This window comes from Numida meleagris, chromosome 3 (assembly GCF_002078875.1).
Source record: "Numida meleagris isolate 19003 breed g44 Domestic line chromosome 3, NumMel1.0, whole genome shotgun sequence".
Taxonomy (NCBI): Eukaryota; Metazoa; Chordata; class Aves; order Galliformes; family Numididae; genus Numida; species Numida meleagris.
The window spans coordinates 12,786,314-12,806,364 of NC_034411.1; the positions used below are offsets into that span (position 1 = coordinate 12,786,314).

At 43.8% G+C, this 20,051-nt stretch overlaps 1 long non-coding RNA gene across 1 annotated transcript in view; it reads right to left on the reverse strand.

Moving 5' to 3' along the window:
- LOC110396267 overlaps positions 1–20,051 on the reverse strand; it is a 307,183-nt gene that overhangs the window by 44,289 nt on the left and 242,843 nt on the right. The window contains exons 13-17 of the long non-coding RNA XR_002436893.1: positions 18,572–18,710; positions 11,849–14,502; positions 10,236–11,543; positions 9,133–9,348; positions 7,406–7,502 (exon numbers count right to left, since the gene is read on the reverse strand). This is a non-coding gene — a long non-coding RNA (uncharacterized LOC110396267). The remainder of the gene's footprint in view (positions 1–7,405; positions 7,503–9,132; positions 9,349–10,235; positions 11,544–11,848; positions 14,503–18,571; positions 18,711–20,051) is intronic.

Here is a 20,051-nt window from a genome sequence, read left to right on the forward strand (position 1 = left end):
GGAAGGGAAGGGAAGGGAAGGGAAGGGAAGGGAAGGGAAGGGAAGGGAAGGGAAGGGAAGGGAAAGAATAGACAATAGCCAAAAATCACTCAAAGAAGCTGCACCTGCCTCTCCCCATGCAGCCCCTGTTGGAGAAACAAGAGCCCCTGTCTCTGGTCATACAAGTCCATTACATTAACATAGCTGCACCTGCTTTGGACCTGTACACAAACAGGCTCTGTGAAATTTACACTCCTCTTCACATTAATGAAGTAATGTTTTTTGGAATTATTTTTATTGCTAATTACATTAGCAGTTTTTTGTGCTTCTGGCTTGCTTCAGTAAGCATTTAAGAAGATGACTTTTAATAGAACATTAAGTAGCACCGGGAATTAAACAAACATCTTGAAGTAATGGGTGAGGTTTTAGCATCAGTTTTGAACCCAATTACATTGGGTGTGGTAGGAAACCTCACTTTGTGACAACAGGGACAGAATCATCCCATGCCAGGACCACTGCCCACTGCCCACTGCCCTGAGGTATGGGGCAGACAGAGGCTGGGAAAGCAGAGAAAATTCATTTGAATAAAGCTCATGCTGTACAAAACGCTTCATTCTCACCAGCATCAATAACTTGGGGTTTATTTTCCATATTTAATTTAAATATTGGCTGAGATCCCTAACAAGGAACATCCAGAGTGTATGTCATTGTTACCATGCACTGTGCAGATGGACAAACGTGGCTACAGTTCTGCGGCACTTTCTGCACACACAGTTCTGTCTCTGAGTTGCTTCTAAAGAGACAGATCTGGAACACACCGAACCCTGCCATGGAAATGGCTACATGCTTCCACCTTTGGGCCTGAAGCTTCATCCCAAACACCCCAGTTCCCAAAGCATGGAAGTCTCCAGGCCTGGGAACTTTTTTCTCTCCATATGCTCCATCTACCCAAAGCTTCAATCAGCATTTTACTGTCCGGTGCCAGAACTGGCATGACTTAAACTTTGTTCTGACTCTTGGGGGCATGCAGTCATCCACCATTCAACCTCTGCCTCAGCATATTTTCCCAAAGGGGAACGTCCTGCTCGAGTACCGGCAGGGTACAAGGTACTGAACCAGGTACAAGGTCTGTGCATACAGATAGAGGGGCAGCTAACTGATTATTGGGCACAGTTGCCCTTTGCTGCATGGATGGCAGACGCATGAGACCTTTCTGCTTGCTCTTAGCACATGGGGGATTTGCTGCTGGGTAATGCTTCTGTTTCCATATACCACAAAGCATTTTGCTCACAAGGAAGCTCTGAGCAGAGCCCAGCTGAGGCCAATGAAGGGGCTGCCAGCAATACCATGGATGTGACAAGACCACAGTCCTGCAGTGACCCCAAGGGCAAGAGGATTGACCAAGACTCTGTGTGCCATTGGCTTATTGGTAACTGCAGTGGGGAGTCTGTGAAAGATTATATTAGCGCTTAATTGAGACAGATAGCAAAAGACTTCCCTTGGCTAATCTGCTCCCCTGAACTTGCTCCTGCTCTCTATTTCAAAGTGAATGGGACTTAGGAAGGCACTGTGTCGAGCTCTGCAGTGAGCTGCTCTCTTCTGGAGAAGTCAGCACAAACCTAGCTAGGCCTGGAGACTGCCTCTCCCAAGGATCCTGCCCTTAGAAGATGATAGGGCAGTTGGTGAACTGCCAATGCACATTCATTAGAGAGAATAAAGTGAAAAGAAGCAGCTCTGCCTGGCCAGCTGCCCAAACCCCTCTGGAGCAGGCTGCATCTGGGTAGCACCAAGGCTTCAGCTGCCTCTCATGGCTGCTTTGTCCTCTTGTTTCCAGTGAGGTGGCTCTGGGGATGGCTCTGCAGCATTTGCTAGGTGGCTTTAGAACCTTCAGAACTTGGAGATTTTCTTCTTGTGCTCTGGCTGCCCAGAAGCTATCCGGCCCCAGCCCTGGCTCAGGGCAGAGTGTGGACTTATGGAGTCCCAAACCTGGTAGGAACCTCTCAGCAATTCTAGGGAACCAACCATGCAGATTCCTGTTTGTCATCTACACGCACAATTTAAAAGACAAAAGATAAACCAGAGGCATCTCAGGAGAAGCTCATTCAGTACAGGAGCATGCCTATCCCCCAGCACAGGCAGCACCATTCGCAGGGGGAGCAGGGCCACCTCCAAACAAAGGCTGTTTCCCCCAGGGAGGTGAGCCTCCTTGCAGGAACACCAGGCAGCATGGGATACCAGGTCTTAAGGAAACACTGAGTGTCCCTGCTTCACACAGAGTGCTTGAAGCAGAGGGAGGAATACTTGCCAGGGCTCCTTTCCAAGGATTATGGAAGAAAGAAACAATAATAAAGATAACTAAAGAGTGAGCATTTGTTCCCACGCTGCAAACAACAACATCCCAATTAATAAGGCCGGGTGTGGCCACTCCGTCCGATGAGTCAGCCACACAAGTACGGAGGGAGACACTGGCCACATGAGCAATGTGTCTCACCTTCCTTGAGGGCAACCATAATGACTTTATTTTGTTTCCTAAAAGGAAAACACACAAATGGAAACCAAACTAAAAAGTAACTCAGAAATCACATTGAATCCAAAGATTCTGCTGACACTTGTATTTTTCCTAATCCCCCACTTAGCACCTGACTGGCTCAGGTAAGCAAAGCACCATGCAGATGTGTCAGAGAAAAGCCAGCTGTTAATCTGGGTGATGTTAACTGGTCAGTCAACGTGCATCCGTGCAAACCCTGCTCCGATTGCTACCTGCTCAATAGGTGTGTGTCCAGAGCTTTAAATACAGTCAAGATACCAGATTAGTTCCAGTCTCTCATGAAGATGCCCATATGCTATAGCTGATGTGCTATACAGCAGGGGTTACATAAATCTGTGCGTATCTCTTCCAGAACAATCTGGTAGGAACATGACTGGTGAAGACCAGAGGATTGGCCAGCAGTGCAACTTCTTGTGCTAGAGAGTTTTTTTTTCCCTAATGAAACACTGCTTTTTTAGGTGAGATGGATATTTTAGTAATTTCCCATGACCGCAGATCCAGATTATCCTCAAATAAATCAAGTCCCTCCATCCTTTCTCCCCAAGACTTGTCATCTGCTTGAATTCAGACTGTGTGTGCCCCTCAGTGGTGCTGGCCATCCCCACAGACTTTGTCACATAGACAACAAACAGCAGCTCAATAGGTCAGACACTTCCGATGATATCTTGCTGAGGGACAATCTTCTTAGTCACCTTTCCTTGATAATGTCCCATGCTTTCATCTTAAAATTGCTAAGCATTTTATAAGCAGAAATCAGATTTCTCAACACCCCTAAATGGAGTCAAGTATTAACCCAGTTTCCAAAGCCCTCATTGCTGTCAGTTGAGCCATTTTCTCCCAGCATTTTTTCACATTTCATCACAACAGTTATGCTTCATTGGAGAGTCTCTAAACATCTATTGCAGTAAGAGCTATAACAGTAGAGAAAAAGCATTTGATTCTGTTACTTTCTTCGAAGAGACTGTGTCATCCATTACTGAGTTATGGGTAAAAGCTTTCTCTTACATGGCTGTTGTGTAGTTTGAAACCAATGATTTTATTTTCGTTCTGAATCATCAGTCTCATGAGAGATGTTTTGTTGGAGTGCAAATACAGATTATACTAAAGTAGAGGTACAAAAGAAACATTTCTCCTATCTGAGTCAAGGTGCCTGTTACTCATGCACGTGGATTTGAAACAATGGTACAGTCATGGAGAAATTGAAGCTCTCTTTTCCTAAGAGTTTTTTCCTCCCCTTAAAGTAGCTCAAAGACTTCAGAGTGAATTTCTGACTGCTGTCAGTCCACTCCAAAAGGCTCTTTGTGAAAACTGTCCAAAAAAATACACAATTTTGATCTTTTTTCTCATGCCCTACCATACTAAAGCAGTTGTTTTCCCACTGCATGCTAACAGCAGGAATTGTGCTATATTCCTTTCCCAGACTCACTGTCTGCCTTGCTCATCTGGGCAGGGTCTGTGCAGAACCTAACAGCAGCACATCTTATTCCTCTTTTCCCTTAGGTATTATAATACTTAGCCTGATTAACATTTTTTACATGATTAGCATGCTAAAGAAGGAGGGCAGTTGTTATTGTAGCATTCACATGGGTACAAATAAATCCATCTATTTAGTAGCCACAAGAAAACAAAGCTTTTTCAGGGTCTTTTTTTCTTTTTCTCTACCTGTTTACCAAGAGAAGCTCAAATTTAAAAAACAACACATGAATACTGATCCTTTTGGTTCCCTCCTACAATTTCAGTTATTGTTCTCCTACTGCTGCCTAATTAACAGCTTCTGGTTATGCATTAAAACAAAACAACAGGCAGTGATGCTAATTATGGACATTGCATTGCCAGGATAAAATAAGAACCTTTAAGAAGTAAAAAAGTTCTGTTAAAGACCAGCATTACTTGCTTTAGCAGTTTATATCCAAAAGTGCCAGATTTTGTCAACAACACTGACAGGAATCACACAGACAATACTCAGCAAGTTGCAAGTTCTCACAGTGGCATTCAGCCTTTGGGTTTGATGTAGCAGTCAAAAATAAAAGGAAAATGCAGCCACCGCTGCCCAGCTCAGCTGCATCACTGCACAAGGCAAGCTCTTCACCCAGAGAGAAGCAACTCAGGACTTAAGCGCTTGCATAATTTTATTGACACACACAGTCTTTCTATGGCAGTTCTGAGAGATGCCCCAAGCCCAGATATGGGCCTCAGACATGTCAAGATCTCCAGAGGCTAACACCAGCACGTGTGCCCACACTTTGGATGCCATGGATGTGCTCCAGGGACATCTCTGCAGCGCTGGGACAGGAACCAGGCAGACCTAACCTTCACTGACCTGCTGATTGCTCATGGAGAAGTGAGATGGCCAAAGCAAGGCTCTGCCTTGACCAATTTGCAGAGCCAGCTGCTCAAGGCTGTGTAAAAACCAGTGGCATAACACAAGTCTGCTCTCAGGTTTCCTGAAACAGGGGGCACTACTCCCACTTTTCTTCCCTGCTGTCAGCAAATATCACTTTATAAAAATAACAATCCACCCCTAAGTCAGAAGAATAACGTTTCCTTGAATCACTGTAATTAAAATGTAATTAAAATGTAAACACCCCTCACTGCAGCTCCACCGTGTATGTCACGCAAATAGCCCTCACTGGTATTACATAGGGAATTCCATGCAAACATGCCAGGATTTTTGCAAAACACTGTCAGTCATATTTGAAGTCACCCGATATTTCTTGATACATTCCTCTCTCCTGATAATACAACACGACAGCCACAACCAGGTAATTATTATTTTGCAGCTGTGTCAGGTTTACTGCTTAACGGTGTGGAATGAAACAATTGCTTTGTTCATTTTCTCTATATAGCATATTTAAATCAAAGTTTTATATATTCTGCACCTTTATGTCCTCCCAGGGCTGGCAACAGCTGGAACCCAAAGAAGTGTTGAATCAGTGTTACGTTGCCCAGACTCCCAGCTGGCCGACAGTATCAGTACTCCTCAGAGAGTCTTTAAAACAGGAACTTTCCAGCCATGAATAGTCCCAAGTAGTGATTTCTCTCCAAATCTGCAGTCTAGGATGCCCAATTCCTCACCTCTACGCAACGTGTTAGAATGTTACTGCAATTCATTTTTTCAGTTGTTTGAGTTGGAGTTCTAACTGAATATTTTGTTTTGCAGGGAGGGGAGCTAAATTAAAGCAGAGCTAATTGCTTTTAAAAGTCCACTTCACTTGAATTGAAGTGGAAAATCTAATTTAATTTGGAAAGCATTGAAATTAAATGCTTTCCTAGGTTTTGTTCTTTCCCCAAACAAAGCAAACGTGCAGAAATCAACCCAAAAGCTTAGGTGTTTCCGTTGTCCTCAAATTACACTTTTAAACTGGGACAAGAAAATGCCCCAGTTCCAGGTCCTTCCATGTACTGCACAGTAATGCTGGCAAAGCAGCACATGCCCACAACCCCTCAGGGCTCCATTTCAGAGCATGGTTAGGAGAAAGGTATATCTGAACATGGGTGTTCGGGGTTACGCATGTTATTAGTTTGGGATCATTTTTCACAAGTAGTTGTGGTTTGGAGTCCTACACACTACCGCTATTTGGGTTACGAGTTTTGTCAGCATGCAGCCATTACTCAGCTCTGATGAAACTGTATAAAAAAAGGATTGTCTCAGTAAAACTGATAAGAAATTAGACCCTTTCATGTTCAAAGACAACTAACATCTTGCTCCAGGAGCAAATAAATAGGGCTGACAGTGCAATATAAAGTTATGTGCCTTAACCAAACTCTCTTTATAGGGAGAAATACTGTTCACAAAGAAGAATATGTAGCAGATTGCTCCAAAAAATCGTGAAACTAGACGGTTGGCAAACAGTTATCCGAACAGCTTTTCCTCACAGTTTCCATTACTCTCTCTGGTTAGGCAAGAAAGAGCACAAGACAGCACATTGCCTGGGAAAGCCTAAAGAACCTAATTCATGTTTCTGTAGCAATTGTATAGATATAAGGCTGTCTGCCATTTTGTAAATGTCAGTGCTTTTCCAAAGTTGTTGGTTTGGTTGCTGTTTGACTTCTTGAAATGCATAAAATAAAAGCAAAACAAAATGAAAGTAAACTAAACAAAACAAAAAAGGGTGGGAACTTACTTATTCCATTAACAAGGCAATCACAGCAAAAGTTGAGATACTGCTATTTAAGATGTTAAATTTTGAAATTAAAATTCATGCAAATTGTATTAATTGTTAAAAAAAAAACAAAAAGCATATTTTTTCACTGAAATTCATTGCCACTTCTTAATGCTATTTCTGTCTGGCAGAAGGAGAAGCGGCACAGGAAAGCAGAGCTGTGCTCACACCATTATTGTTCATTTTTGTGTTCTCACACGCATAAGGCAGAGTACAACCTAATGCTCTTGAACCTCAGCAATAAGCTGATTAAGGGAATACATCACATCCTCTCCACCCCCTCTTTTTTTTTTTTTTTTTGCATATTTTATTTTGAAAACCAAATGGTGGATTATAAATTCACACCAGGGTTACCGAGCAATTCCAGAGTGCCTAGGGAGAGCGGGTGAATTCATTTTACGCCTCCTCCAACAGTATGTTCTCTAGCAGCTGATGCTGTCGGTTGTCACTAACAACGAGAGCAATGGACTGAAGTTCACCTTCAGAGATCGGGTGACAGCACGGCCCCATGCCTTGAGGTGCAGTTTCTCCTCTACTTGCAAGTATGAATCTCATGTCAAGCATTCACACCTCATTTTTTATTGAATAAAGCAGGTTAAAAAGTTGACAGCAGAAAGTAGTCTTTCCCATGTCCTTTTGAATTTTTCAAAAGCACTGTTTAACTGTTTATGGGTTTTCCTCCCCCCACTTTTTCCTCTTCTGCAGCCATTCTTACCTGGAAAAGAGTGGCAGAGAAAGGTGGTGGAAGAGGTAGGAGCAAAGAAGTTCAAAGCCAAATCTCCAGTGATTTACAGTCGGACATTTTAACAAGGCTGAAAACAAACAAGCAAACAAAAGATAAAGTTATTTTTAATCCCTTCTGGAACAAGCACGCATTTCTATAAGGCTGGCTGGCAAAAAACTCAGCAAGTCAATTCTCATCTAAAATCCTCCAGTCACTCACTATCATTCCTATTTGAGAACTGCAGAAGAAACTCAAGGTTGCCTGATGTATGAGTCTTTTTTTGGCATTTCCCATTGTTGTTACAGACTATAAAGTGCAAAAGACCTCGGACTGAGACTTCCTTTCCCCCCCTTAATAACTGTATTATGTTGTCATTCAGCCTCACAGCAGGGATGCCAAAGTATCCTTTGAATTACTGGCATGCCAGTAGCTCTGTTACCACATGCTGCTTTCCAGAGGAAAAATACCTTCCAAAACCCATCAAAGTGTACGTTTCCTTTGATGTGGACAGCATTTCCAGACCCTTATTTCAGTGACAGATTAAGTCATTTGAGCAATGAACTCTGACATGGGTATTTATACCTCAGTCCTTTTTTTCTATGTGCTTGTTCACTTTCCTCCCCATCAGTGTTGCCGACATTATCAAAATGTCTTGATGCATTAGAGAGCATCTTAGCCACAGAGTACTGCTTCTTCTGGCCTCCCTCCCCAACAAGTTCCTTCCAAAATATGCTATGAGAGAAGTGTGGCCAGGTTTGGCTCTGACTGTTGAGAGGAGACAGCTGGGAGATGGGGAGCCAGGACAAATTGTGCTCATCCATTGCTGGACTGAAAGCACATCTGTAAGTCACAGCCATTTATAATGAACTCCTGAAAAAATAAATCCTGGGCTTTCAGTTTCCTCGAGCTGTACCTTCCACAGCAAAATAACAATGTGCTGTCTTTGCCAAGGTGAAAGCAAGGAGGATGCCCCTCCTGAACATACAGCACTATGCAAATAAAACTTTCCCTTTTTCCACATACAGCAATGACACTAGGATTCACAGGGACTGGAAAAATAGCTTCACTGTTTCTTCTATCATTTATTCTCCAGGGAGTTGCTGTTAAAAATATTTTGCTTTTGAAGTATCTGCATAGATTAGACTCGGACAAGCTGCTGACTGCAAGGGCACGCACACAGATTCTGCCTGCTATCCGCTCACTTTGCATTTGTTCCAAAAATGTGCAGCTCCAGAGCTCAATGTGGGGTGAGTGGTTCATACAAATCCCAAATCCCTAAGCTGGATTCAGTCAAACTGCTCCCTTTTACCTTCTATATCACACACATAAATCGTTATGAAGATAAAGGCATGCACAAGCCCAGGTGCACCCAGGAGGCTGGCAAACTTTGCTTTGAGGTGAATCTACTTTGCTTAGATCTGCTTAGGAATGACCTGTTTGAGATTTTATTTAAATGAACATTAAAGAGTGGTGATCAGATGCAGTGGCTCTTGCAAACACTCATGTATCAGCATTTCCTGTCAAACTGTGTAGTGCTTTCCTGCCACTCAGCACTACAATTTAGAAAACAAGGGATGTGCCATTCAAAAGACTAAAATTATCTTGGCGATCCACCAGGTAACACCATTCACCGACCACTATCGGCAGAATCTTTTTCCCAAGGAATTTTTTTTAAACGGGAACAGAAATACTTGGAAACATTTTCATACAAAACTCACTTTTCAGCCCCAGACCCGAGCACTGAGTTTGTTGCAAGCCTCAAACCATGTTGGGATCCAAATTGTCACCTCAGACTGTGCTGCAAACACTTCTTGCTGCTTGATGCTGAGCACAAATCCTGTTTCCAGAGCCCTGGTACAGCCCTGTGTCCTGTAACAATAGGACAGCCTTCCTCCCTCCAAGAGGCACCCGGTTATCAGGAAGCAGTGTCAGACCTAGATGAAGCATAGGGATGGAGGAGCCTTAGTGCAACAGCTGGGAGGTTTTTGGGGCAAGCTTCTTCACCACTCTGCTTTTCTCAATGGTAAAACAAGGTGAGCAAGCCTGAGCCTGAGCTCCTTCTGCAAAGAAATGCATTACGGCCAAAAATTCAAGATTATGGACGCAAGAAAACAACTTGCTGGACTTTCTGTGTGTTCCAAGCTATGAAATAAATATTTCGCTAACCTGAGGCTGAAGTAATTCTCCTTACATCAAATATTTATTTGTTTTGAAGAAAGCAGTTTGTAAGACATTCTGGCTGCAGGGGAGAGGACAAGATGCACGGGTTCACACTCTCCTTCCTGCTGTCCTGCTCCCTCCTGGGCATGAGGCAGAGGCTGCCATGGCAAGCACTTACCGGCACGGAGAAACCTCTCAAACTGTGCTTGGGCCAGTCTCCTGCTAGCAGCTGGATCATTGTTTAGAGGGCCCTGATGCTGTCCCCAGAGAGCAGAGCTCAGCGTTCCCCTCCGCTCCCTGTGAGGAGCTGCAGCCGCCATGAGGCCTCCCCTCAGCTCCTCTGCTCTGGGCTGAGCAGCCCAGGGGCCTCAGCGCTCCTCACACACCTTGTCCTCCAGACCCTTCCCCATCTTTGTAGCCCTCCTTTGGATACTCAGTAATAGCTTTATGTCCTTTTTGTACTGTGGCACCCAGACTGCACCCAGTACTGAAGAGGAGGCTGCACAGTGCAGTGTAGAGCAGGACAATTCCTTCCCTTGCTTCCCTCTCTCACTTGGAAGAGCTGCCCATTCCCTTGTCGGGAACAGGGCACATGTCTGTGAACGCAGCGCCAAGCAAGAATTAAGCAGTCTTATTCCATCACACCCTAAGGAAAACATACCTTCGAGCACTGGGCTGAAACATACGGCAAACGCTGAGCTGTGACAGCAGCGAGGTGTCTGGGAGAAGAGACACGACAAGCCTTACATCCATAAACAGCTCTGAAGCCACGCAGGCATCGGTCAATGCAAATCCTGCGCACTTCGTCTGTTAGACAGCCCCATCCCACGGAGTCAGCGCAGCCCTTCCACACAGCACTACCAGATCAGCAAATCCCCCTGCAGGAGGAGAGGAGGGGTCTTCCTGCAGTGATTGCTGAGTGCTGACCTGCAGCTGCACACAGCCTGTGCTCTGCAAGCACACGCTTCTCTCTGAAAATATGAAAGAAAATGGGTTAGGAAATGCCTTCTGTAAATGGACTAAACACATAATTGCATCTGGCATATGGGGAACAAAAGAGGCTAAAATTAAAGGTCTACCAGCTTTTCAGTATAGGGTGACAAGTAGCTATAGGCTGGAACTTGGCAACATGATCACAGACAATAAGTGCATTTTTTAAATCTTTTATTCAGTGCCCATTTTTCTATTATGAATACGCCAAATAAACCCAGCAGTCTGCTGCTGGAGATGCTTTTCCCACCCTCCTGTAAGTGCGAAGAGCCACCAGCCTGTATTTAGAGGTGCGCTGCCTCAGTGCTGCAGGCTTGCAGCTGACCCCTCGATGATTTTAACATAGCTTTAGCAGTGTGAAAATAGAGCTACGGGCTAAGGATGTCCTGTCAAAGGAAAAGAGCAATGAACTCCTCCTCAATGCAATACAGACACGCAGTGGGTAAATCTGACATATTTTTTCTCTGATTTTGCAGTGCCATCCTTGTTAAACTGACAAGCTGTTATGTGGAAATAAACACAGAGCTCATCCGTCTGTCTGTCCTGGGCACTAAATTCACCAGGGGGTTCTCAGCCATGCTGGTACCTGCAGAAATCTGCCATGTGACATGGTGGGTGGGAAGTAAGTGTGAAGGAAAGGCTTATGGGAGAGAGAGCTCCAGCAAATCACATCCCTGACTCTGCTGGTACTCTTATCTCAGACTATCTCTGTCCTCTGGAGGAAAATCCCTCAAAACTGGATTTGGGCTTGGCTGTGCATAACTCGCTGCTTTTCTGTATGAGGTCTGGTTTTTGGGTGGTGTTTTGTGGAGCCAGGAGTTGGACTCAATGATCCTTATGGGTTTCTTCCAAATCAGGATATTCTATGATTCTATTATACATATATATACTTCCCATTCACTGGCAGAGGGCTTTCTGTGGTGCTGTTTCTTTCATGCCGTGAGTTTTCCAGTTGCCATGGCTGTGAACAACAGGGCTCCTAGGAACAGAGAAATGCACTTAGTGGTAGCTTAACGCAGTCTTTCAAATCAGTCTATTGTTCTGACCCATAGATCTCACAGGCTCCAGCACAAAGTTCAGATGTTGGACTTCAAGCCTAGATGTGAACATTTGGGATTTGGTAAAAGGAAAAGTTTTCCTCCAGGATGCGAGCAGGAATAAATGCCTCAGTGTGTTCAGCTGGTGAGAAATCTGCAGTCAGCTTAAGTTCATCACGCTTAAAATTGAAAAAAACAAAAACAAACAAACAACAAACCACCACAGAAAATAGGGCATGTAGCAGACCTTTACTTTCTTCTGACAATTTCTTTGATGTTCCTCCAGAAGGTGGGGTGGGACCTTTCCATCCAAAATCCACCAGGAACTAAAATCACTTTCAGGAGCTCTGCCTGAGACCTGGAGGTGTTCCCTACCAGCAGACTTGGGGCTGGGATGGCTTTTCCCAGGAAAGTTCATACTGATGTTAAACACCTGAGCTAAATCAGGGACTCTCTTGAAAGCAGTGATCAGAAGCTGCCACAAGAGAGACAGAAGAAGCATGAGGTATTTCATTACACCCCAGGAAAGGGGTAAGGGCTCAAGCTCGTTTGTCTGCAGCAGTCTGTGCTTTGGATAACTGGCAAAACTTCTGATTACTCTTTGTTGGCATATATCAAAATGTGAGTTTCAGCTCACAAAGAAAACAAATCTCAGGGAGCCTCAGGATGAGATATGAAGCATACTCATCTGACCCACAAAAGCACCTTCTGGGGTGCTCTATTGTGCTCAAAAAAGCCAAATATTTTTCAGTGAACAGCAGCTTGTGGATAATTGCTTTATAATGCTACCTGCTCTACCTGGATACATTTTTCAGCTCGTTTCCTTCTCCTGTGTCGATTCTTCTCATTCGCAATGGTCTGGTTACTGCTCGGACCAGCAGGCATCCTGCACTGCTATTTGTGCAAAGCTGAATTTGTATGTCAGCAATTTGTTACTGTTACCTCCTGCTGCACGATAGGGACATTTTCTGCAGAATGACAGCAAAGTAATCTCTCGCTGCATGCACATCAGATTAAAAACCTGACAATCCTGTCTCTAAAGACTGCCAGGGAAGAGGCATAAAGAGACAATGATCAGCCTGGGCTCCAGTGATTAACTCAACATTTACCTGCAGGTTGTTAGTAGCTCATTAACACAAATCTTATCTTATCATTACCAGGTGGGATTCCACTCCCTGCCATGGCAGTCTGCAATGTCCTTGAGAGAGCACAGCGGTAAAATCACAAAAACTCCAGACATGTGAAGGGGTGAAAGCTGTGGGAAGCGCACCAATAGAGAGGAATTGGCCCTATATGTGTGCAAATGCTTGCTATCAGAGCCCAAAGCTGTGCATCCACGCTGGGAAGTCAGAGCTAACACAACTTCACTCTCCGATGTCACACCGTGGCTTTCAGGCAGAAGGAAGCAAAGCTATTTCTTTTATTTTTTTTAGTGCGGAACGGTAGAATATGAAAACTTTAAATAACTATTAATCCTCCCTTTGAGCTATCCCAAAGACTGCTGCAAAGAAAACGACAAAGAACTGCTGATAACTCCCCTTCTTTTTAGGTAAGGGAAGCAGTGAGGCTTAGAACGGGAGCCTGCCCGAGAGTGTCACGTCCCTGCCACCTTGTGACAAGGCGGTCCAACTGCAAATCCCCAAACCCGCAAGTCCTGGAGCTTTCGGCCGGGCCCGGCTGTCCTCCGGGATGCTCGGAGGGAAGCACAAGGTCCGCTCCCAGCAGACCCCAAGGCGCGGATGAAGCCTCTGCCACGCTCTTCGGGGACCGGACGCTTCCTGTGAGTGACAGTGGCTTGCTTGCCCTTTCCCCGAACCCAAGGAGCACTGCAAACCCCGCTTTGCCAGCATGCAGGTGCTGCGTTAGGAGCTGCTGGCAGGGGCTTTCAGCCAGCTCTCCTGGCTGGCAGAGGATGGGACTTCCCGAGTTACCACAGGGAGGCAACGAGGACAGTGTTCCTTACCAGAAAGCGAGTGTTATTGTCCAGTGCTTGGCTCTGCTTTTCCTCTAGGCAGAGCTCTGCAGTGTGCTTTAAACATGACTGTTTAAGAGGGGGAAAAATAAGTTAGCCAAGGGTTGTTTTTTTTTTTTTTCCCAGACTTATCAGATGTTTTTGCTTGCTTTGCCTCTTCCTGACTTCCTTGTCCTAAGAAAACATCTGCCTTTGGCCTTTTAAGGGGAACATTTATGTAATGCTTGAAAAAATAACAAGAAAGTGAGGGCCATATTTTTAAAGCCTCATCCAAGGAGACATGTTATCGCAGCTTCTCCATCCTCACTGCATGCAGAGCTGTGGCATCAAGCCAGCGCCACTCCTCCTCTGTTTTATCCCCAAATCTGCCTGGAGAAGCAAGGTTACTTTGGTGTTCCATTGTTCTGGCTTTCCTGCAGAGGCTCTCCCAGAGCAGTTATGCTTTGATGGAAAGGGCCTTCCTGTCCTGCAGGCCGTGTGACAGCTCACGCAAGCTGCAGCAGCCTTGCTCCAGCTGGGGAAGGTTGATTTCTTCCACTGTCCTTGCTGTCCTGGGGGAAATTTAGCTCTGCTGTGCTGGGAGAAAGCTGTCACTTTTGTGCATAGCTTGCATCCAAGCTTTCCATTGGTATTTAGGTATCTAAACCAGCTTGCACTGAACCTAATTGAGCTGGGCATGCAGGGATTTCTGCTTCTGATGCTGCAAGGGATGAGAAGTCATCTGTTGGAGAGAAGTGCAATTCCTCTTGTTTGCTTTCCAGTAGCAATTGTATGGTACAAGATTTTCTTGTAGGGAAACAGCCATCAAAGCATGCTGACTGAGGCTGAGGGTGCAGATAAAAACTCTGTTGGCCTTCTCCACATGCCTGTTGTAACCATTCTGGTAAAGCAGTTCTCCCCACCATTCCTTGGAGAGGTCACTGGAGGCTCTGCGGGACAGCACCATCAGGAAAATTACCAAAGGGAGCTGGCAAATTCTTATTTATGATGGAAGAAATGCAGTGACAATATCGTTCAGGTATAGAACTACAGAATCATTAAGGTTGGAAAAGACCAATAAGGTCATCTAATCCAACAGTCGACCCATCCCCACCATGCCCAGTAACCCATGTCCCTCAGTATCGCACCTAGACTGCTCTTGAACGCCTCCAGGGATGGTGATTATGAAGCAATAAATATCAGGAAACAAAACATTAAAGCCAAACAAATGACTTTGAATACCTTTCAAAATTTGAAAAGCAGTATTTTAAAATAGTATTAAGTATTAAAAGTAATATTTTTTACATTGATGAAGAAATAGAATTTGCCAGGAGCCACATCAGCCCTTTTTTATGGAGCAGAACCATAGAAACCTATTGCAGGAATTTGATAGGATAAGCCATTCTGCAGCGAGTGCAGACTTCCATATGAGGCAAGTCAGGTCCTCTACATCAGAGATCTAACTAGGGCAAGCCAACCTAGGGCATCACAAATGGCAAAATAACAACAGACACATTGAGGACATGCCTTGAGAATATCACCAATACAACTTGCACGTCAAGTAGCAGTATGGATGCAACCCAAAAAGCATTACGCAAAACAACAGACAAGTTGTCCAAATGTTACATCATGGCAATTGAAAGCTTAAATAGAATAGGACAGGATCAAAATAATTAGCAAACAATACTGAATGCCCTGTGTATTTGAAGGTGAGGTGGGAAGATGGAGGGGGAAGAAAAGATGAGTGGTCCCTGCAATTTTCAGTGGGCAGATCCCATGCAGAATTATATTCCTACAATACAATGCATTTCCTACCTGAGCATGCTTTCTGTGCTTGGGAGGACTTTTTGGATACCTGTTCTGGACAGGGAAATTTAACCTTAAGAATAAATAGATCGTAAGATTCCCAGAAATAAATATAAATATTAAAACTCAGTAACGTAACATCTAAATAAATTAGCTGGATACCTTAAGAATAACCAAAGAATAAAAGCAATCTAGAGTTTTTCCTTAGCATCATTGCCTACGGCACTTGAATCATGGTCCCTTTGGACAAGCGCATTGTGTCAGGCAGTAGTTCTGGGATCAGATCTTGGCAGTAAACTCAAACTTGTCACAGTTTACTGATCCTTTTAAATAGCTTTACATGCACACATTTTTAATTACCTTGACTTTCAGCATAAGAATCTACAGGAAATGATAGCCTGCAGAAACATGGTGTCTGAAGCTCTTTAACCTAGCTGGGTCAGCACTGCCAGGCTGGAAAGTAGGACTTGGTAGGGGTGGGGGTCCTGCCTCATGCAGGGAACAAAATATGATTATTTGGTTCCATCCTCTTCTTTTATATGATAGATGTCTTCGTAGAGAACTCAGCTGTTACTCTCGGGTTCAAAGATTACAGCTTTTCAGAGGTCAGCTTCAGCATGACCAAAACAGTTAGTCAGCAGTAGGAGTAGAGATGGGCAGATGTGGTAGAAAGAGTGCATGCAGAAACTCCTGTCCATCATAACAGGAGTTTGAATGATATCAGGCAATGAGAATGGCATGCTTAAAATGCAGAACTTATACATGTATCTCAGGAAACTGTTTATTTTGTTATATGGTCTCTGAGCAGTTTGCTTGACGAAAACAGCTAAATCTTGGTAAGTGAAAATGATATTTGATTACACACCTAAACCCTTGCTTATAGATTTGCTGTTGTTGCTTATCCACTAGAACAGTTAGATTTGCTGTAATGGGATCAAAACCCCAGGTACAGTTTATATATATGACAAAAATCTACTTAGATAAATGAATGCAGACAATTGTGTTGAAGAGAGAGCCATTTCTTCTTAAATGTATCCAGGATTAATTTGCTCTTGTAGATTTCTGCCAGTGGATCTCTTTGCAGTAATGATCTGATGCATCAAGGAAGGCATACCTTTAGCTTTAAGAGCATTTTTAGATTCATATTTACCTAACACAACAGCACCAAGACTTAAATGGGGAGTGCTTATCAGTGGTACAATGAACTCCTGAGAGCCTTTCTACTCATAGAAGCTGGCAGGCCACTTTCCACTTAAACAGCCAAGTAACTCCATGCTAGGAGTACTGTTGAAAGCTTTCTTTTACATTTAACCAGAAAAAAAAACAGGTCTGCTTGGAGAGATGATGTTTGAATGCCTGTCAGAACCCATTTGAACACCTTGTTATCCCAGTACAAAGTAGGAGATTGAAAACAGCAGACAGGCTAATACTTTAAGCTTTCCCATAGCATCTTAGCTGTTCCAAGACAGGCATCTGAAGAGAAATACGTATGTCCTGAAGATGTAGTTTAAGAGATCTGTGAATGAGTAATTGATAAAAATAGTCCTTGCATGGAGGGTAAAATGGGTCACAGGCACCTCTTCTGAGCTGAGCAGCAATTACTTATTCACTAGTTTTCTTGGCAGGATCAAAACACATGCTGATGCAGTGTTTGATATCTACAAGAAAAGTAGCAGTAGAATGAAAAAGGAATGGGGTTCAAAAGAAGGACATGACACAGAGAGGTTGCCACATCTGTTGTTTCATGTGAAAACACGTAGAAGCCACAGTAGATGCTCGGGATCTGTGTATGCTAGTTTCAATCAATGGATCAGCATAAATGAAGATGTTTAGCTCTGCCAGTGAAGCTGAATATACAGGTTAACAGAGGATGTTTAAGTAATAGCTTTGTAGAAGATATGAGTTGTGTCTGTCCCCATACTGAGCCAATCAGAAGCCAATTAGCTATCTAAACACAGGCTAACACTTCTTGCCTTTAAACCTCCTCCACCTGGTGAAGTGGCAGTGATAATTCCCTGTGCTACCTGAAAAAGCCCATAGCACCTCTGGCCAGGGTCTTAAATATTCCTTGTTCTGGTGTTCAAAGGCATGTTACAGGACTGTTTATAGACAGTGTAAGTGGAGCTTAGAGACAGAACAGTCACGAGTCCTGATATTCTCAGCTTTGGTGTGGGTGGATTCACACCCCATTGACTTCAACTTTGAGTATGAGTTTTTAAAACCCTGTCAACAGCAAAGACATTTTCTAAAACCTTTTTGCCACTGTTAGCTCTAGCTCAGATCCATGCAATTCCACAAGCTGGAGGTGATCAGCCACCAGCACCGGATTTAACGCCATGGGAATTACACCTTGTAGCTCAGACTGTGACCTGATGACAAGGTGCTAGGGATGCCTATGGCAACCAGCAATCTGTCTGCCTTAAGGCTGGTGGCAAGCATGAGATTTGACCTGTCCCAAAATACTCTGTGCTCTTACATTTTACAGAAGGATTAGCCACGGGATTCTTAAGAAATGGAAATTATTTTTTTTAAGACTCCTACTGCAAGTGAAAGCTACCCAAGAGAGAAGGAAACTATAAATAATCCCAAAGAAGTGGACTGCAAAAACACAAAAAAAAACCACAAGTATTTCCTTAATAAGAACACTCTTTTCATCGTCAAATTAGAACGCAGGAGGATTTATCCAGTAGATGGCAACAGCAGACCAGTTTGTAGCAAGGCCAGTGTCTGCAGGTTGCAGACAAGTCTTTTGCTGCACTGTGCTCAATGCACCTTCCTCAGATGTGCTCCTTTCATTCTTCACACCATGCCCTCTGAACGCAGAAGGAATCGGCGTTGGACCTAACTACAGTGCAAACCCGAGGGTGCTTGGTTTCTCGTGTAATTGTGCTTACAGGGCCTTAAGACATATTCTCTGCATTTCGAACAGCCTAAAAATATGGCTCTCCCTGAAGAAGCACCATTTCCCTATTGTATCCTTTTGGAAAAATAACAAGTAGTGCACAAGGAGATTATGTTTAGAACACAAACATGAATTACAAAAACTACCAAGCATCTGTGTGATATTTTGTCTAAAAAAGTAGCTCTTCCCCACTACATGCAGAAACCAGATTGATGGCATAAAGTTTTAACCACATTCTTCTCATCACTTCCCAGCCACCTTAAACAGCTGCTCTTAGGAAGTGCTTGTTATTGCCTGGGGAACATGATTACCTTGCTGGAAACAGTAGGCTCAGCTCTTGGCCTCTGGAGGAAGGAGCTTTGCTGCAGACTCCAGGTGTGGCAGCTGCTGATATCCGTGGGAGGATCGGGGACATCCCAGCACCGCACTCGGCCTCATTCTGCCCAGGCCCTGGGGAGCACATAGGAGTCATATTTAGCGATCATCACCCCTACACCATTGGTTTTCAATCAAAATTATAAGAGCAACATTGTTATTAATAAATAGCAGCGTTGTTTTGTCATTTGCAAGGTAAAATATGAATGGACCTTGAAGACATATAACACAAGAAAAATTTACAGCTGAGGGCTCCAGACTTTCTCCAAAACTTAAGCACCATTCAGTTTTTCCCTTAAGCTGGAGTGCAGGCCAGATTCAGGCAGTGAAAACTTTCAGGTGTAACACGAAGCTTGGGGAGCTCTGGGGAGGCTGTAAATGTCAAGGGATCTTCATTGGAAGTTTTTAAAAAGTGGAAAAGACTGATTGGTAATGAAAGCCCTGCAGAGATCGCACAAGGGATGAGTGGGGAAGGAATGCACAAGTGCAGCAGCCAAGGATGAGTTTCAGTGGGACCCAAGCAATCAATTTGGCAGTGTGGCTAGACACAACTTATCCTTCCCTGAAATCAGTGAGAGGTGGCCATCCTGGGTTAGGCATTGCATTTGCTGTGGTTCAGGAGGAGAGCTGGCTGTGTGAAATATCAAGACCCTCCTTGGCATCCTGGAGGTTATTTTTTGTCCCCAGCCCTATCTCTGTACTCAGGAAAAGGGAGATGTTTGTTGTCATTATTGCAGTGTTTGCTAAATGCAAGAGCTACTGCAGTGCTCTGTCCTTTTCACTTCACTGATAGTTGTGCTGCAGGTGAATGGCACAGCTGCATGTCAATTTTCTATGTTCTACCCAGGGAACTGCAGTGCTGTTTTAACTCTTTTTTTTGCTCTCAAATACTTTTTCAAGGATATACCTTCAAGAAAAAACCCACACTATGTTAAAGAGCAAACTGCCTTCTGAGAGCTCTTAAGGTCTTTTATCATTCACTGTAGTGCATTTAATGAATGTGTCATGAATTATCTTTATGTTAACACTATTTACAAACGATGGGAATAAATCCAAATCCAACGGAGAAAGTTTCCTTTTGTTCACATTTCAACACAGGGGCAGAATTACCACCTTGGAAGGAATTTTCTTCTACCATTGGTGAATGCAAAAAGAGTAATTCAAACATACAAATTCCTGACACACCACAACACACACAGCTACTGCTTTTAATTAGTTATGTTGAAGGCTTTTCACTTGTTCTTTTGCTATTCTAATAAGGAGGACTGTGAGGTGTCTTTGAACTAGTTACGGATTTGAAAGATTTAGTAGAAAAGAATTCTTTATACCATTTCTGGTAAGAGCTTGCCCTGACAGATGCCTTCTTCCTCCTGAGGTTTGGACCATGGTTTGATTTTTTTTTTTCATTCTTTAACC